Source organism: Sinohyriopsis cumingii, chromosome 12 (assembly GCF_028554795.1).
Source record: "Sinohyriopsis cumingii isolate HCF-2022 chromosome 12, ASM2855479v2, whole genome shotgun sequence".
Lineage (NCBI taxonomy): Eukaryota > Metazoa > Mollusca > Bivalvia > Unionida > Unionidae > Sinohyriopsis > Sinohyriopsis cumingii.
Window position 1 is genome coordinate 55,911,292 of NC_142972.1, and position 15,867 is coordinate 55,927,158.

Sequence of the window (15,867 nt, forward strand, 5' to 3'; positions counted from 1 at the left end):
ATATTTCTGAAATCTCACTGAGTAATTTTTATCATAGTCCTAACATTGCTAGATTATAATTAACTTCTCAGATAACAATTTTACTATTGAAAATATGTTCTGTTTTAAAGACTGAACAGCAAGTTTTAATACAGCATTCAAAAGTATCGCTTTATAGTTCAATAAACATTTGTAGGCCTTTAGCACATTAGAAGGTATAGGCTCTCCAAAACCATGATGTACGTTTGCATGATCTATAAGTCCAGTGTTAATGACGTATTTAGTTTCTCCATTTCTGGATCGCGACTGAAATGTAAAGTTATTATTGATTATGTTAAATTATTTAAGCTCTTCATTGTTGATTGTTCATTAAATGCGTGTTTATAGTCAAAGGCATTGTAGATTCAGATATCATTGTTTGTACAGGAAAATAAAGGCGAACCCTATATACTGATTGTACTAGCTCTGGTACTTTTTCGGTCTGTTGATACTTGGTAAGATCTATTGCGTATCCAGTTGTCATTCAAACTGCCCCGTTTAAATGATACAGTCATTATCTCATATCACGCTGTGCTGTATAACTGTTCATAGAGTTATTACTGTCAACCGTTAAGATGCTATTATAAAACAAATTTCTTTCTATTTTTTTGTATATGAAAAATAATCTTTTTTAGTTTAATGGAGTTTCTCTTTTCAGTATGTGTCCAATAGCCTGACCATTAGTAGCGCTAGATTTTAGCTACATGACAAGGATATGGCTATGTATTTGTTATTATTCTAAATGTGAAGTCCACCATTTAATGGATATTAATTTGGCCAGTCAAACTTGTTTATCTGATTCTGAATATCTTTTTATGTTTCTGGCAAAATATGTGATAATGGCTTAGAAAGTAAATACGAACTTTCTGGTCGTAGGTTTGTGTATACTCTGATGGTAAGAAAGAAAGAAAATTGATTTTATGTCTTAAGAAACAAATCATCAATAAAGTTTAGTTCTTCGAAGCTCGCATCGGTCATATTTCGGTGTTTAAATGCATAAGAAGTGTATGATGGCTTTGTGAACTTGGAAAAATATTATTGTTTGGCAGTCGACATATTTACGTGATACTATTCAAAAGCCAATTGGTATATGCTCGGCGCTCTGGTATTTCCGACTTTAGTCTCTGCAAACCAGAGACATCATTTTCAAGAACACCTGGTCATTACTATTGACTGATTTTGTCTCAGTGATGTCATTAGTGATATTACCTCAGTGAGGTCATTAGTTAGAGACTGATTGCACAAAACAAAAGGATTGTGAGACAGACATTTATAGTATTTAGAGTCCAAGGGGCATATTTACGAAGCATGATCGAAATGTTTAGACAAATCCAACATCTTCAAAACAATCAACCCATTCCACGAAATCCTTGGCTCTGTTTGAACTATTTTCTTGGGTTTCTTGGAAATCTTCGATCTAGAATATTTAAGGAATCAATGTCATTTGGCATGAAGTGTTTTTCAAATGTTACTGGAATAACCCATCCATATATCTCGCTTCTACCGCGGTTTAACGCCTGACGCGTCAGTTCCAGGAAGAGACAAAAGATCGTTTCCTCGAATTGTCATTTCGACGGCATTTGAAAAATAATATAATTTGTTAATACAAGGTAACACAATGCTTTTCAAAACATTATAAGCACAAACGTTTGTTTATGTTACGCCAGAGTAGAAACAGACGTGCTTATTCATATTTTCCCTTTTAAAGTTATTTGATGCATTCACATTCCAGAGATCAGACATACATTCGATGACTTAATAGAGCATTAAGTGGTTTATGATATTTGAAAAATTCCAGTGAGAACTTGGGCTAAATAATGATTAGCTTTTGGTCAACAAACGCAGTGAAGCAAAACGTAAAGATAATGGAATCCCTATTTTGTTTTGTGTTGAGTACGAACAAAAAAGTAAAGATTTCGTGTGCAATGGAAACATCTGTTTGACACAAAAGGTTGAAATGATTGGTGGAGTACTGATTGTCCCAACATATCCTCTCTTACTGACTCAAATACAAGGAGAAAGCAGCTCAACAAAATAGGTCTTTATTAAATAATTACCTCTTTCTTACAATTAAAAGGATGGCTACCCCTTTTATTAATCCTGATGAACAATTTTCCGTTATATACCTATATTCAAACAGTGCCCAAATTATTTAGTATACGTCTGATGAAGGGGATAAAACTTGCTCATGTTGATTAATGACGTGCTGTGAACAGCAACAAAAATAACATAGATACCTAAATAACATTAACGAGAGAAGGTCCTTCCAAAGAATCACCCGTGTCGACATAACTGAGCAGGATGTTAGGAATGGTTTGAAATTGTACTTATAGTCAAACATTCATAGTGAAAGTATCTTTTATAAAAACTAGCTACGATAAAATTTAGACAACTGCATGAAAGTCGTAGTTGGCATTGCATGCGTTCACTCTGTATGAGTTATTTTTTCCATGGCAACTTTTCCCAAAACCAGCTGAAATACATATTTATGTATTTTTAAAAGGAGTTTGCATTTATAATTCATTTACCAGTGACTCTTTCGAAGGAAAATCAATATTTATTAACATACGTTTTCAAAACTCCTAGTGAAACCATAATTTTTGTTAAACAATATTTCCCATTAATTGATCTTGTTCCAAAATGGAATGCAATACCAATAGCTGAATCACTTTTCATTTGGCACTAAAATCATATACAGCTGAGCTTAAACATAATTGACTTTTCTAAAAGATTTATAAACTGAGTCACACCTACCAGCTTATGAGTAGTCTGGGCAAGGTGGTAAACTATAAAATATAAGACTGATAAAATGCTTGACTAAAACTCTTTTGGGCATTGCATACTATTTTACTGAGAGGAAGAATCTATATAAAAACAGTGTTGCATCTGATGCCAAATAGAGTTGGTAATATTTTTTTTGTGAACGTACATGCATTGATGACCCAATTGAAGAATCAAAGTTTTTCTGATTTGCTGCGGGTATCGAAGTAAACAAATGTACCACGGGAATGGAATTATTTAAAATCACTTGATATGACTCATTTACTTTAAGTATTAACTCTAATAGTGAGGATAGAATATTGCAAGAACAAATATCACAATGGTGAGAGTTCCATCCAATGTTCAATGGCATACAAGAGAGACAAATTCTCTTAAACGCCTTTGACAAAAGATGAAAACTGTATAAATAATTTAAAGATTTGGAGTAAGTGTCATGTGCATAAACAACCTACAAGCTAAACTCTAAACAACTGCAGAAAGCAGTACATACATGGAAGATCCCATGACATTTAGTTGTCCTACAATAAACTCTTCAGACTTCATACTCCTTTAAAATGTTATATCAAACGTACATATAAGGTAATGTCCCGTAATACGTGACACGGCATAAAAAAGTAAAGCTGTAAAATTGATTATACATTTCTAAACAAATACGTTTGCATTGGTTATATTTTGGTTCGACATTATAATCGAAAACATATTCAGATTAGAGTTAAAGGTTATCAAGTTGTAGCATGTTTGACAATGATATAAAGCCAGGTATATCATGGTAAAATCCCTAGAGGTAGTTATTACATCAGCGGTAAAAGAGATCTACAAAAGTGGTGACAAGAATGGAGTAACTTGTTATAAATATGACCACATACATAATTTATAGCAATATATATATATATATATATATATATATATATATATATATATATATATATATATATATATATATATATATATATATATATATATATGTGTGTGTGTGTGTGTGTGTATATATATACATATATATATATATATATATATATATATATATATATATATATATATATATATATATATATATATATATATATATATATATATGTGTGTGTGTGTGTGTGTGTGTGTGTGTGGATGTGTAAACAAATCTGTAATTAAATGTACATGATCTTGCACAGAAACCAAACTGGAAAGAAAGTTAAATTTATTTTATATGTGCGTGTGTATGATCTGGAATTTTAACGCACCGTTACAAATCCTCCAGTCATATTGCTGCGATGACTGCAGTCAGGCAGTTTATGGGGATGTCTAGCACTCGGACAGCATGTCGCGGACAAGTGGCATTAATTTCCACCCAGCCTCATTATGCTGACACAAAGCCGGCCCGTCCTAACACTAACCTATTAATGCTGAGCGCCTAGCGAGGCAGTTTTTGGTACCATTTGTATAAGTCTTTGGTATGACTCGACCGGGGGTCGAACCCGTGACCTCCTTCCGACTAGGACGTTATTACCACTTAGGCCACAGGATTGGTCATTTATCTTGTAACTCCCCCTAACCGAAAAGAAATGACTATAAGAAATTGTATTATTTTTAAATGGCTAATAGGTCCATAGGCACAGTTTCATTATCATTGGTTGCCCCTTAATGACGGTGGTGGCAGCATATAGTGTTATCCTTGGTCGTCCCTCACACCTTGGATGGGATTTGTATTATAGGTCAGTTGCAAGGTATTGTTGCATGGCATCCGTGTCCCATGAACACGTTCCTACTTTTGACCGTAACCGTATAATGTCCTGGTTTTATCTTCAAAATATATGTGACCAGGACAAAGATGGCAAAATAACGTAGATAATACTTGAACTTTACTTTGAATCGCAAAACATTTTTGTCATCTTATTGGCTGTATTATCTGCAAGCCGAATCCGAATGACTAGTCCAATAAATATAATACAAAAAGAATCCAAATAAACAGTTAGATACATGACTAGTAAATGACTAGTAACATACATAGAATACAGAATGCTAATGACTAGCCAGATAAATGTAATACAAACAGAATCCATATGACTAGTAACAGACATGGAATACAAACAGACTCCTAATGACTAGACAAATAGATGTAATGCAAGCACAATCCTGATAACTAGTCAAATATAATTAGTAAGATTAGAAGTAGCTATGCTGCATACGTTTTCTGAGCTACAAGTTGAAAAACAAAACAGTGTTAAAATTCTATTCGTGGGTGAAGCATGAAGTAACAATATGGAATATTACTTGGGGATTTAGGATGAACACTTTAAAATTTATGAAGTATTGATATCCAAGTAGGAATTTAGGTATGTACCAATGTACTAAATTGATTCATACATACATACATACATACATACTTACATACATACAAAGGGTGATAGCAAAAGATGCATAAACATAACTTGGAGTCAACAAGTATGGCCTTCCCGGTTAAGCTTTCGGTATAAAATCCATTTACAAGGATTGAAGCCACACGAAAAGTAGTTATTAATACGCATTCATCCTACCAGCAAAGTCTGGAGGAATATCTCATACCACATTCGGCACTAACAGTCACTATTTATAATACTTTATACCTTTTCTTCCATGGACGGGCAATTATTTATATTAAAATCTGTTATAATTCAAATGAAGGGTCAAACGGAATACACACGCAAACACACACACACACACACACACACACACACACACATATATATATATATATATATATATATATATATATATATATATATATATATATATATATATATATATATACATACATACATAGATATATATATATATATATATATATATATATATATATATATATATATATATATATATATATATATAGAGAGAGAGAGAGAGAGAGAGAGAGAGATTTTAGCAACAACTGAACTGATTATTTGACGTTGTACTCATTATTAGGGAAATGACGGCGACAGTGGCCGCATATTATACTCTTATTGCTAGATTCAGAAAGAAAATTTTAATTTCTTTGTATTTCTTGTGATGTTTGCATACATCGTATATCTAAACGCTTTGTTTATATATTCTGAACTATGCGATATACCTTACCTGGTTCAAGAAAAGATCCAATACATACCACACAAACACAAATCCCTTTAAATGTATTAAATCTTGGAAGTATTCCTTTATATTGCATGAAATTGTAAATATCACACACTCTTCCTTTGAGACGTTTGGAAACAATAATTTTACCACTATAGGAAATATTCCTTTTTTTCTTATTTTCTTGAATAAGTAACATATCAGGCGCAAATTATGAACATACACATTAAGATCCCACGGGTGGAATTGCACATATTCCAAATATTACTGAATTATTCCTTTAAAAAGCTGAAAATGCAGGTGAATCATTAGAGGAAATTTCACTGCTTACATGTTAGAACTTCATGAAATACTCCTTGTAAGAGAATATATTCTAAAAATCTCCATCGAAAGCTTGAAACACAACGCCCTCACCAGCACGTCATACATTCCTATTGCACAAATTCTTTGAAATTGGAAATCTTCCAGTGAAAGCTTGAAATCTTCACGAATACTCAGATCAGAAATCTTCCACTATATGGTCTTGGTTTCAAAATAGCATGTATGTAGCAAAAGCCCCTAAAAAGAACTTCATCTTCCACATACATTTGGGAAAAACGTGTTTAATTTACAAATCAATTTAACCTGATATACCATGTCATTATAACATTTTATTTTATTGTTCTAGAGTTTTTATAAAAAATCTCTGACTTGCCGCAAGAAATATATTTACATCTAGGAAGAATAAAGCGATTCACTGGTTCTAGGAGTTGACAGATTATGATGACCTTTGTGTATCACAAAAAGAAAACTTCGGTCGAGTATACCAGTGGCATGACAGCATAAATATCTGCAAAATACATCCATATTCCTTTCAATTCTGTATTGTCACTGTTGCAATTACATAATGTTACGATATCTTGAATATCGAGGTGACTTTACGAAAAGTGGACAAGCAACACTCGATCTATATTGATTGTAACTGGGCAATTATATTGAGAGTTATGATTCAAAACGAGTTACTCAAGACACATTATGTGCGAGAGCAATGTATATTGTCCGTCCTGATACATTTCTTCTGTATTGATGTTTCCAGTAATTTCGCATTTTGCATTCGGAATTAAGAAAGATAATGATTGGTAAATCACTTACAAATAAAACGTTGTTCTACCTGAATTATTCTATGTTTCTCTTGTTCATAAAAATGTTTCCAGAGTGTGAATATATATCATACCCCGAATCAACTCCATTAATGTTATAATTCCTGGTTTCTTAATGCATTAAAAATGCTTGTTCCAAGCAAATATGGATTTACTTTCTGCACCTTCATTTATTAGATTCTGCTTCAAATTCAGCTTTTTGTTTCAACCAACTGATGCGTTCATTGTACATTATATTATCCCGTCTTCTCCAGCTGTACTCGTTTACAGTTCAGTTGTATCATGGTTGACTTCTGAAACGATAACAGCAGACAATTAAAACAATATGTAAACCTAGATCAGATATTAGTGCGAATGCAATTTTAAATACCATCATGAATTATTAATTTATTTAACGGCATATGATACTAAAAAATGAAATCTTGAGCAAACTATTTACATTGTGTATCGTCCGGGTTTATAAACGTGCACAAACATTCTAGCAGGGATAAACAAGTGAATAATATGAAGATAAAAAAATGGAGAATCAGCTATTTTGGGGAAAATACCTGAATGTTTATATGGTGCAATTCCTGTATCAGAAACAGGTCAGCATTATCTGTCAATGGCAACCGGCAAATGAATATATATATATATATATATATATATATATATATATATATATATATATATATATATATATATATATATATATATATATATATATATATATATATATATTCATTCATTTAAGCGCCCTCCTTCAGTCTATAAAAGATATGTTCTGGACATCACGAACTGATATAGAGCAGAAACCAGGCATTAAATTCATTAACTCACAACCACATAGTAGGGGTCAATGAAAAAACGGCCACACAAAGACACATACGTTACTATGACATCATAAAATCAACCCCAAGAAAAATGTCTGCAATGAATGGACGGGCAGCAATATTTATAATTATTGTACTAGTAACCAGCACCTGACACAAATGCAAACGAGCTTATATCTTGATCCTGTGTCTCCCATTTAGTCATGATATAACCAATAATGTATTGAAAGAAGCTTATATCTTGATCCTGTGTCTCCCATTTAGTCATGATATAACCAATAATGTATTGAAAGAAGCTTATATCTTGATCCTGTGTCTCCCATTTAGTCATGATATAACCAATAATGTATTGAAAGAAGCTTATATCTTGATCCTGTGTCTCCCATTTAGTCATGATATAACCAATAATGTATTGAAAGAAGCTTATATCTTGATCCTGTGTCTCCCATTTAGTCATGATATAACCAATAATGTATTGAAAGAAGCTTCAAAAACCACAACTAACCAAGTTGTTAAAATATAAAGGCCGTTAAATACGTTTTTCTCAAAACGTGGCCATAACCAATAGGCCACATTTCATAGGAAGTAACTTGGCATAAGGTATCTGAAGTTTACACAAATGATGGTTATATCCCATCAGACATGCCTACCATTGCAAACAAAAGAAGAAAATAAACGTTTACATCGGAAAATATCATACTAGACAAATATTATGATAATATGCAATGGCATTTGATTTGCAGGTCCCATGTCTAGCAGGTGAGTGATCTTACGCCCACTTGGGACTTTTGTTCGTCCATGGGTACAGTTGCTGAATATTTACTCTATTATAAGTTTGGTATAAAATGTTGCAATTGTGCTGAGTTTGTAAAATAAATAATGCTGATATTACATCTAGTAGCACTGTCAGTCTTAAGAAGAGAAAGCAACAAAATCAAATACTTGAATTATTGGAAACCCTCATAATAACCTAAATTTCTTGGCTAGATGCCCTGGAATTTACTTTGAAGCCAACGTTTGCTAAGTGAGCGATCTCAGCCACAATCGGGTCTCCTTTTAATATTCAAGAATACAGTTTCTGAATATTTACCGAATTATATGCTTTTCACAAAATGTTTGTCTCGAGCTCATTCTTTTAGGATACGAGACATAGCTGTCACTTTTCTGACTGAGTCATTATTGATTTTAATAGTTGTTCGTGATATCCTGTTATTTTTTACGGAAATGAGTAGAAATTGTCTGATTCACTTCAACCCAAATATCAGAATACTTGACAGTTTAATAGTTCATCTTTAAGGAAACCTTTGATAAAGAAACAAAATCACTATTGATTTTATGTGGTTAGTTTTAATCTTTTCAAAATGGAGACTTACGCGGTTCGATATATCGGAATAAGCAGCTAAGTGTTTAACGGCCTCCTAAACCTAATGCATTCAATATCAACGAATTGAGATAAAATTCAAAAGAAAATTTATAATTTAATTATGGACTCCTGATAATCTGATATCAGTAGATTGTGGGATTTCTTTGTATTGTGCGCGTCAGAAAAAAAAAATAGTGATTAATGAACGTTTGCCGATTGGTGAAACCAAACGCTTTTTATCAAATATGACTGATTAAACTAAGTACGACAAAAGTCAGATTGTCATAAGTAGTGAAGGGGGATACTCTACGGACAATGGGAATTAGCATTACAGAACCCCTTGGGACAATCTACGGACAAGGGAAATTTAACATGGCGAAAAATCGTGGGACAATCTACGGACAAGGGGAATTTAACATGGGAATAAATCGTGGGACAATCTACGGACAAGGGGAATTTAACATGGGAATAAATCGTGGGACAATCTACGGACAAGGGGAATTTAACATGGGATTTTTTTTTAAAAAAATTTTTTTAAAAAGGGGTAGGCAATTCAAAAGACTATCTCTTTTCGAGAAATATGGCTGGCCCTGAAAAGGGCCTTTGGGTTTTATGTTAATGTATTCATTAACATAAATGGCACCGCATTGGTCTTCTTCTTGTCCTTAGGCTGCGTCTTACTGTTGGTCCGTACATCAGCACTCTTTTCAGGCATCCTTGTCTTTCGACGTAGATCCTACGTATCCACAGGCTGGTGTTTGTCCTGTGGACAACGGTCCACTTCGATCGGACATACATGAGCAAGTCTGTCCGAAACATCATGGAAGACACAAGGGTGGATGACTCAACTGTAGTCCACATCTTGAAGCGACGAGAACAGGTGAATCAATGCAGTGAACGGCGCTTATTTATAGGCGGAGGAAGGATTGAAACGGATTGAGTTCATTTACCAATCCGAACACGCGTTACAGAATTCAGTCAGCTCGCATCCAATCCGAAGAGAGCAGTCTGTGACGTCACGTAGTCAATATAGATTCGCTAGCGCTTGTGTGCAGTCAATCTATGCGACAGTGATTCAACATGACGGAAACTCAGAAAACGATCCAGTGGGGTGCACCAGCAGGGGAGACTGCCCAAGGGAACCCGGACTTACTTTCAGAAGAGGTGAATTGGGATTTTGTGGATTTTCTCTCCTCGCAAGAATTTGTTCCGGAACCTTCGTTACTTTCTTCATTACCGCAAGTGGATAATTTTAGACAGAGACAGAAAGAAGAATTGGAGAAATTTATACAACGACAAAAGGAAGCGGAACAGGCTTTTCTCCTACAGCAACAGCAACAAGAAGAAGAGGTAAGAAAAAAACAACAGCAACAACAGCAAGAAGAAGTAGCAGCAAAGAAACAAGAGGGTGAAAATCAAACGGTCACGGTACTGTTGGACATTTTAGCGGAGTTAAGAAGTCTGAAACAAATGTATCAGACTTCTTTATCACGACCGAAGAGAATACGACCTTCCCGAGCCAAACATGTCAACCCTGTGACTAAGCCTACCGTACCACCCTTAGTGATTTCAACCCAATCATTATCATCATCAACATTACGCAGTCCAGAAGTAGGCCTTGGCCGTGGCAAAGGCTTAAGGCAGTTAAAATTGATTGCTTAAACTCACCCCTACACCTTAATTAAAAAAGGCCCTTTTCAGGGCCACCCACATTTCTCGAAAAGAAATACAATTTCAATTTGCCAATAACTCAAAAAAACTCACCCATGTTACCTTTTTAGTACGTGTCTGTGTATGAGTGCGTGAGTGTAGCTTCTTATTTTAAAATCACAACTCAAAGACACTTACCTTATATCATTCATTTATTCTTTTCTCCATTTTTTACAATCCAATTCACAATTTATAACACAACACTTTAATAAAAAAGTTCATTAATTTCTTCTTTTCTCCTTGTTTAGTCTCTCTGTTTTTTTAATTTCTTCACCGTCACACTCTTTTCCTCTTCTTCCTCCTCGCTTTCTTCCCTTCTTCTTTTTTTCTCCTGTTTCTTTTTCTTCACCTGTCTTCTTTCTTCCTCAGAAGAATCCCTCTCTTCCTCTGAAGAATCCCTCTCTTCTTCTGAAGAATTCCTCTTTTCTTCTGACTCCTCTTGTTTCTTTTTTGGGCAATCTGGAGACCAATGTCCTTTTTCTTTACAATAATAACAGGTATCTTGACTTTTGTCTTTTTTATCCCCTGTTTTTTTTCTTTTTTGACGGTCTGGACACTCTGAAGACCAATGCCCTTTCTTCTGACAGATATAGCAAGTATCTTGACTTTTATCTCTAAAGGAAGGAGAATAGTCCGTAGGCTGGTCTGAAGAGAATTTTCTAATGACCCCTCGCAAAGCTCTGACGAAACGTTCCATCTGGTCAGTCTCTTCCATCGTTGTGCTCGGCTTGAGAGTGAAATGAATAGTGAAAGGACAAGACACACACCCTTTTATATACGCTGGTCTGCTATGACTATAAAGTAGTTTATGGTGTTTGAACTTGAGTCATTTGACTTTTTGCTTTCAAGATGAAACGATCCCATTCATTCGAGAAGAAAGAAGAAGAAAGTAAGAGGCAGAAACGTGATCTATCGCCTCGTACCAGGGCTGAAATCTTGGCACAAATTCATGCCAGTGATTTTGAAGAGGACATGAGTGAACCAGAATCCGAACCCTCTAAACCAAGTTCATCACCCTTAGTTAACCCTGAAAATTACTATTCCATTCGAGAGACGGAAAAGCGCTCCTCTAGAAAATTTAGAACTACGGCTTACAAATACACGGTGAAGTTTAAAGATTTCAAGGCTGAAGTGCCGTTAGAGAAAGCAGAAGTGTTCATCACCGAGGTGTGGGATTCTTTGCTCACTGCACTCAAGCGACAATGTCAACCCAAAGAAGACGATCGCTTGAGACTTTCCATACAACACGACGGTTTGAAATCCCCTGTTTGGATCGAGTTTAGCACCCCTGCAGAATTAACTGCTTCCAAAGTCATGGACAAGATTCAACACGTACAACAATCTAATGATCAGTTTGACATCACCGATGGTAAAGCCACACTGGACATGACCCACGTCTCTCCTCCTCAAGGGACAGGGCGCAAAAAGATGTTATTGGTGGACGACCTTCGCAACACCAAAACAAGTCTCGTCCGAATTAAGAACCCTCATGACCAGATGTGTTTAGCCCGTGCCATCGTGGTGGGACGAACCTATGCCAACAAGAACGACACGGTAGAATGGAAAAGAACCTGGGACACTATTCAACGTTCCGACCGAGCCAAACAACGAAACGAAGCAGAACTCCTGTTACGACAAGCCGGACTGTCCAAAGACACACCCTGTGGCATTCCTGAGATGCAAAAATTGCAAGATGCCCTAGCTCCACGATACACCTTGAAAGTGTACCCTCAAGAAGTGCGCGGGTCTCTGTTGTTTCGAGGGCAAGATTTTAAGGACGGAAAATACATTCACGTTTATCATCACGATGACCATTTTGATACCATTACCAGTATCACCGGATTCCTGGGATACGGTTATTACTGTGAGAAATGTGACCATGGTTATAATAATCGAGAGCAACACAAGCATTGTGGATCGAAATGCTCAGGATGTTTGGCCTCTTCACCCTGTCTGAGCGAAGAACCAGTGCCTTGTTCCACTTGTCTGCGTACGTTTGTCAGCCCTACCTGTTACCAAAAACATCTGAAAACGCAAGGTTCACAGAAGAAATGTGCTTGTCAACTCCTGAGATTGTGCCCTACGTGTGAACAAGTCATACGTATCAATAATACCAAGGCACACGTATGTTCAGGAAAGAAAAAATGTCACATTTGTCACCACATCGTGGACTTGGAACACCAATGTTACGTGCAAAAATACCAGCCCCCACCAGAGAAAGAGGACGGTCACAAGAAGAAAGGCAATTTCATCTTTTTCGATTTCGAATGCATGCAAGAAACCGGCATTCACATTCCTAATTTCTGCGTGGCTCATCGAGCGTGCGAGAAGTGCATTCAAGAACCTATCTTCAGTCATTGCCCTCACTGCAGCAAGATTCCCGGAGGGCGTGAAAAAATCTTTCGGGGACCCAACACGCTAGCCGATTTTGCCCAATGGGTCTTAGACCCCGTCGACAAGACGTGGAGCCAAGAGGACATCGAACGTTACGGAGATTGTCATCGTCATGCCACGGTGATGGCTCACAATTTCTCCGGATACGATGGACAGTTTCTTTTGAGGTACTATACAGAACAAGGCACCGAGCGTCCTAAAGTGACTTTGAACGGAGCCAAAATCATTTTCATGCAAGTGGGACAAGTGCAGTTTAAAGATTCGATGAGTTACTTGGCCATGCCTTTGAGTCGAATGCCTAAAACGTTTGGAATGACAGAAATGGCTAAAGGGTACTTTCCACACTTTTTCAATACGGAAGCCAATCAACACGCCGTTCTACCCCATTTGCCTGAGGCTCACTATTACGACCCCGACAACATGCGTACCGAACAACGAGAAGCTTTTTACGCTTGGTACCAGGCTCACGCCTCGGACCCTTTCGACTTTCAGGAAGAAATGCTAAAGTATTGTCGTTCCGACGTGGACATTTTACGGCGTTGCTGTGGAAAATTTCGAGAACTGTTCATGGAACACGGAGGGGTGGATCCTTTGAAAGAAGCTTGCACCATTGCCAAAGCGTGTTCCTTAGTGTATCGACAACGATTCATGCCTGAAAACACCGTGGCTGTCATCAGTCCTCAAACGACCCACTTTGTCAAACGTCAATACTCGGTCAAAGCCCTACGCTGGTTACATTACTTGTGCGACAAGGAAGACAAATGGATTCAGCATGCCCGCAACGGAGGGGGCGAAAAGACCATCGGAACGTATTCGGTCGATGGCTGGGACTTAGAAAACCCCAAGATCGTGTACGAATTTAACGGTTGCTTATTTCACGGATGTCCCGTCTGTTACCCTGATCGTAGCACTAAAAATCAGTTTTTACAACGAACCATGGAAGACTTGTACCAGGACACTTGTCAGCGACGCCTAAAGTTAGAACAGCAAGGATACCAAGTGGTGGAAATGTGGGAACACGAATACGATCACCGTTTGAAAACCGATCCCGAGTTTAAACGCCTCGTGGAAAGTTACCAGTTCGTGGACCCGCTGAACCCGAGGGATAGTTTGTACGGAGGAAGGACCAATGCCACCTGTTTGCTGTACCAAGCCGACGAAGAGAACGGAGAAGAAATCAAATACTTGGACGTGTGTTCGCTGTATCCCTACGTGTGCAAATATTGTCGCTTTCCTGTAGGGCACCCGCAATTGTTAACGGAACACATCGACCTGAAAAACATTCGACAATACGAAGGCTTGATCAAGTGCAAAGTTTTGCCTCCCACGAACCTCTACCATCCCGTCTTACCTCACCATTGTCAAGGCAAATTGATGTTTCCCTTGTGCCGTACTTGTGCCGAAACGTGCAACCAAGACCAAGCTTGTCAGCACAGCCAGGAAGAACGGGCCTTGACGGGAACCTGGGTCAGCGTAGAATTGTTCAAAGCTATGGACATGGGATACCAACTGTTAGAAGTGTACGAAATTTGCCACTTTCCCAAGACACAACAATACCGCAAGGGTGACCCCACGCAGAAAGGCATTTTCGCCGACTACGTGGATGCCTTTTTGAAACTGAAGCAAGAAGCCAGCGGCTATCCTTCCTGGTGTCACACTCCCGAAGACCAAATACAATTCAAAGAGAAATACTACGAACAAGAAGGCATCACTTTAGACCACATCGAGAAAAACGAAGGCAGGCGATCGTTTGCCAAAGTGATGTTAAATTGCTTGTGGGGCAAAATGGCACAACGACCGTGTTTACCCAAGACGGAATATTTGACAGAACCTTCCCGCTACTTCCAGATGATTCACGACAAAACCAAATACATGAAACACGTGGACGTTGTTCGAGAGAATTTGATCTTGGTCAATTACGAAGAAGATCTGGACTTTGTGCAAGACGACCCTTTTGGAAATGTCATCATTGCGGCTTACGTGACAGCCCATGCTCGCTTAAAATTGTACGAAGCTTTAGAACTGTTAGAAGAACGCGTCCTGTACTTTGACACGGACAGTTGCATTTACATCCATCACCCGATTCAACATCACCCTAACATCGAAGGAGACCGTTTAGGAGCCTGGACAGACGAACATCCCGACGACAAGATTCTAAGTTTCGTCAGTGGCGGTCCCAAAAATTACGGCTACGAATACCGGGACAAACAAGGAGAAGTGCACACGACGTGCAAAGTGAAAGGACTGACTCTGAATTATCGTACCAGTCGAGTGGTCAACTTTGGGGTATTGAAAGAAGCCTTGCAATCGGGAGAGGATGGAAACTTTAAAGTGACCACTCACCAACCGAACAAGATTGTACGTTTACCCACTCACCACATCGTCAGTCGGCCCTTGGAAAAAGTCTATCAAATCGTGTACCAGAAGCGAGTTCGACTTCCCAATCATTTCACCTTACCGTATGGACACGTTGGTATAAAACATTGGTTGTAAGAGGATAGTTACCCCACCAGAAAGATGACTTCGCCACAGCAAGAATCGAGTGAGAAACCCGATGAGAACTCCAAGTTCAAACCCTACCATTTTC

The 15,867-nt window shown here is 37.4% G+C and overlaps 1 long non-coding RNA gene across 1 annotated transcript in view; it reads right to left on the minus strand.

Moving 5' to 3' along the window:
* Positions 1-5,772: 5,772 nt before the first annotated feature.
* The window catches only part of LOC149786502 (uncharacterized), a 34,872-nt gene continuing 24,777 nt past the window's right edge, over positions 5,773-15,867 (minus strand). The window contains exon 3 of the long non-coding RNA XR_016424933.1: positions 5,773-7,294. This is a non-coding gene — a long non-coding RNA (uncharacterized LOC149786502). The remainder of the gene's footprint in view (positions 7,295-15,867) is intronic.